Genomic DNA, 13352 nt, shown 5'->3' on the forward strand with positions numbered 1-13352 from the left:
ACCAATCTTTGTCTCTCAACTCCGATTGGTACTTGTAAGGTTGTGTTGATTACTCTTTGTAGTTGATGCTAGTTGGATTATTTCGTGGAATAGTTTATGTTCAGATCATTGATGCTATTCATTACACCTCTGGTCATGATTATGATTATGTCTTGTGAGTAGTTACTTTTGTTCCTCAGGACATGGGATAAGTCATGATGATAATAGTCATGTGAATTTGATATTCGGTCGGTATTTTTATATGTTGTATGTTGTTTTTCCTCTAGTGGTGTTACGTGAACGTCAACTACATAACACTTCACCATATTTGGGCCTAGAGGAAGGCATTGGGAAGTAGTAAGTAGATGATGGGTTGCTAGAGTGACAGAAGCTTAAACCCCAGTCTATGCGTTGCTTCGTGAGGGGCTTATTTGGATCCACTAGTTTAATGCTATGGTGAGACTTTATCTTAATTCTTCTTTTGTAGTTGCGGATGCTTGCGAGAGAGGTTAATCATAAGTGGGATGCTTGAACAAGTAAGGGCAGTACCCAAGAGCCGGTCCACCCACATATCAAACTATCAAAGTAACGAACGCGAATCATATGAACATGATGAAACTAGCATGACAGAAATTCCCGTGTGTCCTCGGGAGCGTTTTTCCTCCTATAAGACTTTGCTCAGGCTTGTCCCTTGCTTCAAAAGGGATTGGGCCACTTTCTGCACCGTTTCTACTACTTGTTACTTGTTACTCTTTGCTTGCTACGTTTCACCTCACTACACAATTACTTGTTACCGCTACTTTCAGTGCTTGCAGTTATTACCTTGCTGAAAACCGTTTATCAGAGCCTTCTGCTCCTCGTTGGGTTCGACACTCTTACTTATCAAAAGGACGACAATTGATCCCCTATACTTGTGGGTCATCAAGACACTTTTCTGGCGCCGTTGCCGAGGAGTGAAGCGCCTTTGGTAAGTGGAAATTGGTAAGGAAACATTTATATACTATGCTGAAATTTATTGTCACTTGTCACTATGGAAACTCTTCCTTTGAGGAGTTTGTTCGGGGTATCTTCACCACGAACGGAAGCACGAGGAGTTTCTCCTCAACCTCAGGTACCTACTGAAAATATCTTTTATGAAATTCCTTTGGGTATGCTTGAGAAACTATTGGCTAATCCTTTTGTAGGAGATGGATCTTCACATCCAGACTTTCATCTAATCTATGTCGATGAAGTTTGTGGTTTATTTAAGCTTGCAGGTTTTCCCGAGGATGATTTAAAGAAGAAAGTCTTTCCTTTATCTTTGAAGGATAAGGCGTTGACATGGTATAGGCTATGTGATGATTCTGGATCATGGGGCTACAATCGGTTGAAATTGGAATTTCATCAAAAGTTCTATCCTATGCATTTAGTACATCGTGATCGGAACTTTATTTCTAACTTTTGGCCTCGTGACAGGGAAAGCATAGCTCAAGCTTGGGGGAGGCTTAAATCAATGCAATATACATGCCCCAATCATGAGCTCTTGAGAGAAATCATCACTCAAAACTTTTATGCTCCGCTTTCTCATGAAGATCGTACCATGCTTGACACTTCTTGTGCCAGTTCTTTTATGAAGAAGGATATTGATCACAAGTGAAATTTATTGGAGAGAATCAAACGCAACTCTGAAGATTGGGAGCTGGAGGAAGGTAAAGAGTCAGGTATGAATTTCCATTTTGATTGCGTTAAATCTTTTGTTGAGACAAACACTTCTAGAGATTTTAGCGCTAAGTATGGACTTGACTCTGAGATAGTAGCTTCTCTATGTGCATCTTTTTCTGCTCATGTTGATCTTCCCAAAGAGAAGTGGTTTAAATATCATCCTCCTGTAGAAAGCAACATAGCCAAAACCAATCTAGTTGAGGAGAAAATCATAGCTTTTAGTGATCCTGTTGTTCCTTGTGCTTACACTGAGAAACCACCATACCCTACTAGCATAAAGGATTATTCTAAAGCTTCAACTATGATACGTAGGGGTTACATTAGACCACTTGCACCCCCTGAGGAGATTAGAGTTGAACCTAGTGTTGCTATTATCAAAGATCTCTTAGCCAAAAACATAGATGGGCATGTTATCAAATTCTGTGAGGATTCCGCTAGAATTGCTAAACCTCACGTGAAAGACAAACACGGACCTGTAGTTGGGCTGCCCGTTGTTTCTATTAAGATAGGAGATCACTGTTACCATGGTTGATGTGATATGGGAGCTAGTGTTAGTGCAATACCCCGTTCTCTATATGATGAAATCAAAGATGAGATTGAACCTGCTGAGTTAGAACCCATTGATGTTACTATCACGCTAGCTAATAGACACACTATGTGCCCTCTGGGAATTGTGAGAGACGTAGAAGTCTTGTGTGGTAAGACGAAGTATCCTACTGATTTCCTCGTGCTTGGTACTGCAGAAGATAGCTTTTGTCCCATCATATTTGGTAGATCCTTTATCAACACTGTCAATGCTCACATTGATTGCATTAAGCAGACTATCACAGTAAGTTTCGAGGGTGTGTCTCATGAATTTAACTTCTCCAAGTTTGGTAGACAACCCCATGAAAGAGAGTCGTCTGGTAGGGATGAAATAATTGCTCTTGCCTCCATTACCGTACCTCCTACGGATGCTTTAGAGCAATATCTGCTTGAGCATGAAAATGATATGCATATGGAGGAGAGAGATGATATAGATAGAATTGTCTTAGAACAACATCCTATTCTCAAGAATAATCTACCTGTTGAACTGCTTGGGGATCCTCCCCCACCAAAGGGTGATCCTGTGTTCGAGCTTAAACAGTTGCCTGATACTCTTAAGTATGCCTATCTTGATGAGAAGGAGATATATCCTGTCATTATTAGTGCTCTCTTCTTAGAGCGCGAAGAGAAGAAATTACTAAAAACTCCGAGGAAGCACCGCGCTGCTATTGGATATACTCTTGATGATATTAAGGGTATTAGTCCTACTCTATGTCAGCACAAGATTAAAAATGATCCTGACTTTAAACCAGTTGCTGATCATCAAAGGAGATTGAATCCTAAGGTGAAAGAGGTTGTTAGAAAAGAAATATTAAAGCTTCTGGAAGCAGGAATCATTTATCTTGTTGCTCATAGTGATTGGGTAAGTCTAGTACATTGCGTACCCAAGAAGGGAGGTATCACCGTCGTTCCTAATGATAAGGATGAACTAATCCCACAAAGGATTATTACCGGTTATAGAATGGTGATAGACTTCCGGAAACTGAACAAGGCAACCAGGAAAGATCATTATCCTTTGTCGTTCATCGACCAAATGCTAGAAAGGCTATCAAAGCACATACACTTCTGCTTTATAGACGGTTATTCAGGTTTTTCGCAGATACCTGTTGCACAATCTGATCAAGAGAGAACCACTTTCACCTGCCCTTTTGGTACCTTTGCCTATAGACGTATGCCTTTTGGCTTATGTAATGCACCTGCCACCTTCCAAAGATGTATGATGGCTATATTCTCTGACTTTTGTGAAAAGATTGTCGAGGTTTTCATGGATGACTTCTCCATTTATGGGTCTTCCTTTGATGATTGCCTCAGCAACCTTGATCGAGTCTTACAGAGATGCGAAGAAACCAACCTCGTCTTTAATTGGGAGAAGTGCCACTATATGGTTAATGAAGGTATCGTCTTAGGACACAAAATCTCTGAAAGAGGCATTGAAGTTGATAAGGCTAAGGTTGATGCAATTGAGAAAATGCCTTGCCCCACAGATATCAGAGGCATACGAAGTTTCCTAGGTCATGCTGGTTTCTATAGAAGGTTCATTAAAGACTTCTCTAAGATTTCTAGGCCTCTTACCAACCTCTTGCAGAAGGATGTTCCTTTTGTTTTTTATGAGGATTGTGAGGAAGCTTTCGAAATACTTAAGAAGGCTTTGATAACCGCACCTACTGTTCAACCACCTGACTGGAACTTACCCTTTGAAATCATGTGTGACGCTAGTGATTATGCTGTTGGTGCTGTTCTAGGACAAAGAGTTGACAAGAAGTTGAATGTCATTCACTACACTAGTAAAACTCTAGACAGTGCCCAAAGAAACTATGCCACTACGAAGAAGGAATTTTTAGCAGTCGTGTTTGCATGTGAAAAATTCAGATCTTACATAGTTGACTCCAAAGTCACTATTCACTCTGATCATGCTGTTGTTAAGTACCTTATGCAGAAGAAGGACGCTAAGCCTAGGCTGATCAGATGGGTTCTCCTGCTACAGGAATTTGATTTGTACGTAGTTGACCGAAAGGGTGCTGATAACCCTGTAGCACATAACTTGTCTAGGCTAGAGAATGTCCTTGATGACCCACTACCAATTGATGATAGCTTTCCTGATGAGCAATTAAATGTCATCCGAACTTCACTTAGTGCACCGTGGTATGCAAATTATGCAAACTATATCGTAGCCAAATACATACCACCCAGTTTCACCTATCAACAAAAGAAGAAATTCTTCTTTGATTTTAGACACTACTTTTGGGATGATCCTCACCTTTATAAGGAAGGAGTAGATGGTGTTATTAGACGTTGTGTGCCTGAACATGAACAGTTACAGATCCTGCAGAAGTGTCATTCTGAAGCCTACGGAGGACACCATGCTGGAGATAGAACTGCCCATAAGGTATTGCAATCAGGTTTGTATTGTCCCACTCTCTTCAAGGATGCCCGTAAGTTTGTCTTGTCTTGTGGCGAATGCCAAAGGATAGGGAACATCAGTAAGCGTCAAGAGATGCCTATGAACTATTCACTTGTCATTGAACCATTTGATGTCTGGGGCTTTGATTATATGGGACCCTTCCCGAGTTCCAATGGATACACTCACATCTTAGTTGTTGTGGATTACATCACTAAGTGGGTAGAAGCTATCCCCACTAAAAATGCTGATCACCACACCTCTATTAAGATGCTTAAAGAAGTCATATTCCCAAGATTTGGAGTCCCTAGATACTTGATGACTGATGGCGGTTCACACTTCATTCATGGTGTTTTCCGCAAGATGCTAGCTAAGTATAATGTCAACCATAGAGTTGCATCTCCTTGTCATCCTCAGTCTAGTGGTCAAGTGGAGTTGAGTAATAGGGAGATCAAGTTGATCCTACAAAAGACCGTCAATAGATCTCGAAAGAACTGGTCTAGCAAACTTGACGATGCACTATGGGCTTATAGGACTGCTTATAAGAATCCCATGGGCATGTCACCGTATAAAATGGTTTACGGTAAGGCCTGTCATTTACCTCTTGAGCTGGAACACAAAGCTTATTGGGAAATCAAAGCGCTCAACTTTGATTTCAACCTTGCAGGTGAGAAGCGGTTGTTTGATATCAGCTCGTTAGATGAATGGAGAGCCCAGGCATATGAGAATGCCTGGTTGTTCAAGGAAAAGGTTAAGAGATGGCACGACAAACGAATACAGAAAGGAGAGTTCAATGTAGGTGACTATGTCTTGTTATACAATTCTCATTTGAGATTCTTTGCAGGCAAGCTTCTCTCTAAATGGGAAGGTCCCTATGTTGTCGAGGAAGTATATAGTTCCGGTGCCATCAAAATCAATAACACGGAAGGAAATTTTCCTAGAGTGGTAAATGGGCAAAGAATCAAGCATTACATCTCTGGTACTCCCATAAATGTTGAGACCGATATCATCAATGTCATAACTCGAGAGGAGTACATAAGGGATGTTTATCAGCTTGTTTCAGACCTTGAAAACGAAGATGTATCTGTTTCGACAAGAAATTGGACTCCGATACTTTTCCAATAGGAAATTTCCTCAGTTTTGGAATTTTTGGAAAATTAGAAAAATAAAAAGCAGTCCGGAGAGCGAACGAGGCAGCCACAAGGGCCCACTCTGCCACCACCCACTGGTGGCGGTGGGCAAGCTTGTGGGCACCTCGTGTGCCTCCCGGACTCCGTTTTCTTGTGGAGGACTCCTTCTGCCCCAGAAAACATCAGTATATAGTCGCCCGAAAGTTTTGATCTCCGTATCGCGTAGTTTTCCTCTGTTTTTGTTTTGAGCTTGTTTCTGCCACAAATCTAGATCATCATGACTTCCCCAAACGCTCCTAAGGACAATATCTTCGAGAAGGTTATCAATCCCTACCTCACCGAAGTGCTGAAACACCCTCAATCTATCAAGATGAGCGAGGGGATGTTGCACATCTGTGATGTTGAGGGGCCTAAGAAGATCGGAAGCATGGAGACGAGGCTTGAAGCAATGGAGCAACAAGTCTTCAAGTGCCAAGGGATGGTTGAGCATGGACTCAACGCCAACCACACGATGATCACGGAGTTCACTAGCAATCACAAGATGGATGCCATTGATATTGGGAAACACCTCTCCAGGCTTTACGATAGGGTTGACCAACTTCAGGGCCAGATCTATGACCTGCAGAATCAAAACTTTGAGTATGAGTATAGATTTAAATCAATAAGGTTGGCTGCAAATTTGAGGATTCCGGCGACTCGTTCATCCTGCCATGATGGAGCACCTATGCCTTGGAAGAGTGAGGATCAGACTACTGCAACAACACCACCTTCACCACCAAAGGAAGACAACTAAGCATTGGTATGGGCAATCCCCTTGGCTTCTGCAAAGCTTGGGGGAGTTTCCCTGGTATCGTATCACCTTTATATCTTTTTCTTTTACCTTTGTTTTAGTTCTTTCCTTTTCCGTTTTTATTTATTCTTTTAGAGGAATAAGTCTAGTTTTTAGTTTCAGTCTTTTGCTTTTGTCTATCCCCAATTTTATTCGAGCTTACGAGCTATATAATAAAGAGTGTCTTAGTCAAGGGCTTTGCTTTGTGCCATGATCAAAAGTATGAAAAGAATGATAGCATGAAAGATCATGAGACGATCTTATGGAAAGTGATAACTTCACTTATGACAAGTATGATGATTGAAACTTGTTGAGAAGAAATCAACATAGACCTCAGTCATTGCTGCAATTAATAAGAAGTAATAAGGAAAGAGAGGTTCACATATAAATATATCATCTTAGACACTTTTTATAATTGTGAGCACTCACCAAACTATTACATGCCTAGGAGTAGATGTTGGACAAGGAAGGCAACATAATGAATTGTGTTTGCTTGGTTCCAAACAATGTTATATGATTAGAGATCCCTTGGCATGTGACGATTGCTTCCACCTCATATTAGCCAAAACTCCCGCACCAAGTAGAGATACTACTTGTGCATCCATAAACCTCCAACCCAGTTTTTCCATGAGAGTCCACCATACCTACCTATGGATTGAATAAGATCCTTCAAGTAAGTTTTCATCGGTGCAAGCAATAAAAATTGCTCTCTAATATGTATGATCTATTAGTGTGTGGAAAATAAGCTTTGTAAGAACCTGTGATGAGGAAGACATAAAAGCGACAGACTACATAATAAAGTTCTTTGTCACAGGAGGCAATATAAAGTGACGTTCCTACGCACTAAGAGGACACGCATGACAACCTCTGCTTCCCTCTGCGAAGGGCCTATCTTGTACCTTTACTTTTTACCCTTGTAAGAGTCATGGTGATCATCACCAATTCCCTTTTTGCCTTTGTCTTGGCTACCGTCACATGCTTGGGAAAGATCTATATTCATATATCAACTTGGAGTTGAGTACTTATGATTTATTATTGTTGACTTTACCCTTGAGGTAAACCGTTGGGAGGCAAAACTATAAGCCCCTATCTTCCTCTGTGTCCAACTGAAACTTTGACACCATGAGTACCAGGTGAGTTGTAACAATTGTGGAAAACGAAAGAGATGATTGAGTATGTGGGTTTGCCTTACAAGCTCTTATTTGACTCTTTCTGATGTTGTGATAAATTGCAATTGCTTCAATGACTATGGACTATTGTTGGTTACTTCTCGGTAAGGTTTTTGCTTCAAGCTTTGCTTTGTGAAGGAATTGTTACTTTCCCATAAGAATCTTTATGATATATTGTTGTTCTATGTGTGATCATGATGCCCTCATGTCCGTATTATGTTTTATCGACACCTTCGTCCCTCAACATGTGGACATGTTTATGGAACTTGGTTTTTGCTTGAGGACAAGCGGGGTCTAAGCTTGGGGGAGTTGATACGTCCATTTTGCATCATGCTTTCACGTTGATATTTATTGCTTCTTGGGCTGTTATATTACTTGTGGTACCATACTTATGCCTTTTCTCTCTTATTTTGCAAGGATTATTTGAAGAGGGAGAATTCAGGCAGCTGGAATTCTGGACTGGAAAATGAGCAAACCCTAGTACACTATTCTGCACATCTCCAAATGCCCTGAAAATTTACGTGGATTTTTTCTGGAATATATTAAAAATACTGGGCGAAAGAACTACCGGAGGGGGCCACGAGGGCCCCACAAGCTTGCCCACCACCACCACCACCCCTAGTGGCGCAGGGCAGGCTTGTGGGCTGCCTGAAGGCCCACTAGGCCCCCTCTTTTTCTATATGAAGCATCCTGGTCTGGAAAAAATCAATAGGGAGCTTTTTCGTGGTTTCGCCGCCGCCACGAGGCGGAACTTGAGCAGATCCAATCTAGAGGTCCGGCAGGACGATCCTGCCAGGGAAATTTCCCTCCCGGAGGGGGAACCGTCGCCATCTTCATCACCAACACTCCTCTCGCCGGAGGGGAGGCATCTTCATCAACATCTTCATCAGCACCATCTCCTCTCCAATCCCTAGTTCATCTCTTGTAACCAATGTTCGTCTCGCAACTTCGATTGGTACTTGTAAGGTTGCTAGTAGTGTTTATTACTCTTTGTAGTTGATGCTAGTTGGATTATTTCGTTGAAGAGTTTATGTTCAGATCCTTGATGCTATTCATTACACCTCTGGTCATGATTATGATTATGTCTTGTGAGTCTTTTGTTCCTCAGGACATGGGATAAGTCATGCTGATAATAGTCATGTGTATTTGATATTCGTTCGGTATTTTGATATGTTGTATGTTGTTTTTCCTCTAGTGGTGTTATGTGAACGTCGACTACATAACACTTCACCATATTTGGTCCTAGAGGAAGACATTGTGAAGTAGTAAGTAGATGATGGGTTGCTGGAGTGACAGAAGCTTAAACCCCAGTCTATGCGTTGCTTCGTGAGGGGCTGATTTGGATCCACTAGTTTAATGCTATGGCTAGACTTTGTCTTAATTCTTATTTTGTAGTTGCGGATGTTTGCGAGAGAGGTTAATCATAAGTGGGATGCTTGTCCAAGTAAGGGCAGTACCCAAGCGCCGGTCCACCCACATATCAAACTATCAAAGTAACGAACGCGAATCATATGAACATGATGAAACTAGCATGACAGAAATTCCCGTGTGTCCTCGGGAGCATTTTTCCTCCTATAAGACTTTGTTCAGGCTTGTCCCTTGCTACAAAAGGGATTGGGCCACTTGCTGCACCGTTGCTACTACTTGTTACTTGTTACTCTTAGCTTTCTACGTTTCACCTCGCTACACAATTACTTGTTACCGCTACTTTCAGTGCTTGCAGTTATTACCTTGCTGAAATCCGTTTATCAGAGCCATCTGCTCCTCTTTGGGTTCGACACTCTTACTTACCGAAAGGACTACGATTGATCCCCTATACTTGTGGGTCATCACCACACCAACATCTTCTCGATCTGATTCTTCATGTGCAACCATTGTTTTCCCATATCTCCTCTTGAGCTTGGAGTTCATAGGGTTTGGCAACCTCTTCTTTGCAAAGGGTCTTGGGAAACCTTGGTTTTTCTTCTCTCTTCTCATAGGGGAAATCGTTGGAGAAGTGGTTGGTTTCCTCACAGTTGTAGCATTTTCTCACCTTCTTCTTCTCGAATCTTCCCTTGAATTTTCCTGCACTTATCTTCTTTACAAAGAGGGCAATGTCTTCATAAGATGGGATCCTATCGGAGTCAATCTCATCACCATCTTCATAATCATCATTGTCTTCTTCTTATTCACTTTGCTCTTCCTCACATTCATGTTTGGCCTTCAAGGCAAGATTGATTTTTTATGTTGAGGTACCATGCATGGCAAGATGTTTTGTAGCATTTGCCTTTGACTCTTCGAATAGTTGGAAAGTGGATATGATGTCATCCGGAGTCATTTCCTTGAACCCATGATGTTGTCTTATATCCCACACCATTTGGTGATGGTATGGAGCAAGGGCATGAAGTAGCTTGTCCACGAGAAATATCTTGGTCAGGTTGAATCCATCTTGTGTCTAGTCACAGTCACAGGACTCAATGTCAGCGGTGAGAGTCATGATTCATTCTAGAAGTTGCTTGGGGGATTCACCCTTTTCTATACAAAAGTTCTGTAATAGCCCCTTGGCAGTTTCATACTCAGCAAGCCGGAGGGTGGAGGTACCGGTCATGGTCCTTACAATGTTGTCCCATAATTCCTTGGCACTTGTGATGTGTATGTAAGGTCTCCGTTGCTTATCATTCATTCCTTTTCTTATACACATGATTGCGATGTCGTTGAGATGCTTGTCATAAGTTTCTCTTGGAGTGAGACTCCTTGGGTCGACAGGATGGTAGCCATGCTCCAGAATGTCCAACATTTCATCATTGGCGTACCTAAGATGATCATGCATACCAACTCTCCACAGAGCAAAATCGGAATTGTTATCAAGCAAAGGAGGTTCCTCCAGGATTGTACTTAGGTTTCTCAACTTGAGGTCTAGCATAAAGCCATGGAACACTAGTTTGGTCATTGCCACGAGGTTGTTGGCCAGGTGAAGAACTGGGCACATTTGGCCTCAAGGCCCCACCACTTGGAGGTGATGCCATCATCGTGGATAATGTGGCCAGTCTCATTTGGACCAAGGCCTCAAGAAAAGCATCATGCTCCTCCTTTTGCTTAGCAAGGGCCCGTTCCAGATCCTTAGAAGTGAAGGACTTGACTTCCGTGGAAGTCGCGCCCTTCTCCATTTGATCTGCAACGAGAGGAGTGCCGTCGGGGTTCATCTCGCACTATGGCGGTTAAGCCACAAGAATACAACACGAGGCTGATATACCAATTGAAAGGGATTGAGATGGACCTAGAGGGGAGTGAATAGGTATAGTTACAAATTTTATCGGTTACTTAGAAATTTTAGGCAGTAATGCGGAATATGAAAATGAGCCTAACGATTGCAAGGGTGATGGGATATAATAAAGCACAAGTAAGTAATCAAAGGACTAGCAACAAGTAGGAAGTTAAGGTTAGGGATAACTTCAACTCCGAGAGACAAGGATGTATCCCGATGTTCACTTCCTTGGAGGGAAGCTACATCACCATTTAGAGAGGTGGGTCTTACCACGAAGGCACACCAACGCCATGAAGGCTCACCCTATTCTCTCCTTGAGACAGCACGACGAAGGCGTTTCTCAACCACTAGTGGTAAGCCTTTGAGGTGGCTTCCAAATCCTCACAAACTTTATGGGGGAAATCACAAAGGTTTGATTCCTCTTCGAAGAACTCCTACCGCCTAGGAGTCTCCAATCTCCAAGAGTAACAAGATCACCGGGACTACTCAAAACTTGCTCAAATCACAAATAGCTTGGGTTGAGAGGAGGAGAGGGAGACGATCTATCTTTTGATTGGAACAACACTCAAAGGGGCTCACAAATGCTCTTGGGATCTAGGATTTGGTGTAAGAAAATGGGAGTGAGAGAGAAAGATATTCTTATAGTGTTTCAGCTGTGTTCAACCACCCCCACTCGAGGTGGGGGAAGACTATATATAGTGGTGGTAAAAAACTGACCGTTGGAGCCACTTATGTTTTCCAGATGTCGGACGTCCGGCAGTTCACAATCGTCCGGCCATCCACGAAGGTCGGACGTCCGATGGTGGTCGGTCGTCCAAAGATGCAGAGGGCATCTGATTTCCACAATATTTGGTGGAGAGGTAACCAGCATACGCTCGCTCGGAGCTCGTCGGTCGTCCGAAGACATAGAAGATATTAGGTCAGCATCACGTGAAAAAGTAAACAGCACGGACATCCGAAAGTCATTGGACGTCTGGGGCACGGTCACCCGAAATGGTCGGAAGTCCGACATTTTGGATCTGTTGGGTGGTAACAGCTATGGTACCCGAACGACATGTCCTCGGAAGATCGGAGGGGGCCAGAAGTCCGACATTTTAGATATGATGACTGGCTCAGGATTTTCGCACGGCGTCGGCCATCCGGAGTCCGGACGGCCGAGAACCACCGGACGACCGGACAGGAGCAGATCAACCTGGAAGATAGAGAGAGAAATTTCTAATAGTTTTGAGCAAGTTTCTTGTGAGACTCAGTGATCCCCTCTTAATAGTGCGGGGTCCCTACACTGAGGAAAGACAAATAAAATGATAGACCACTTCGTCTTGTTTCTTCGTTCTTGAGCCTTCTGGACAAATTAGTCATGATCCATACAGAAACTCTCATGGGAACAAAACCTGAGATACACTCAATTAAGATGATTAGTTTCCTATATGTGAGTTGTCAGCAACATCAAAATATGATTAAGGGCATGATTGCACTTTCAACATAGAAGGAAGCTCGACATGGAGGAGGCAACAAAGAGGAGGAAGCTTGACATCAAGGAGGCCGCCCAACTCAAGAATCTCGAGGTCGAGACCATCATAGCGGACACCAAAGCTAAAGAGGTGGCACTTGCATACATGAGCGTGGACAAGACCAACCAACATGTCGCTGGACAGGAACTCTTGGTTCGTGAATCGACAGAAGGAGATGTTCACTGGCGACGACGTGAACTAGGTGAGGCATTGGGCCATGGTCGATGCCCGTTCTTTGTGAATGCTGGTTGGTGTGCTCGCCGCTGGCTTTGTTGTTGGCATTAAAAAATTGGTCATTCTGAGGGCCGACTCTTGTATCGGCCGCTCGCTTTGTTCCCGGCATGAAACATGTCCTTTTTGAAGGTTGGTCCCTATGCCGTCCGCCGAGTTTGTTGCTGGCATGAGACTTTAGGCCACTCGTTGTGTTGCCGGCCGGCATGAAATAATTCAAACCACGGCCGTGGCCAACAACCTTGGTTTCACGTTTGCATGCACGTCGACAAGATGCGGCCGAAGATGCGGCCGCGCGTTGGGCGCCCGACTGGGCGGACACGGCCCCATTACCACCCCGAACGGACGAGATCCATACAAAACGAACATCCGGATTGGGTCCTGCGTTGGAGTTGGCCTAAATGTGGTACTGATATGTCTCCAGCGTATCTATAATTTTTGATGGTTTCATGCTATTATCTTGTCAAACTTTGGATGTTTTGCATGCCTTTTATATATTTTTTGGGACTAGCTTATTGACTCGGTGCCAAGTGCCAGTTCCTGTTTTTTCCATGTTTTTGACCCCTTTCAGAGGA

Source organism: Hordeum vulgare, chromosome 2H, assembly GCF_904849725.1.
Source record: "Hordeum vulgare subsp. vulgare chromosome 2H, MorexV3_pseudomolecules_assembly, whole genome shotgun sequence".
Classification (NCBI taxonomy): domain Eukaryota; kingdom Viridiplantae; phylum Streptophyta; class Magnoliopsida; order Poales; family Poaceae; genus Hordeum; species Hordeum vulgare.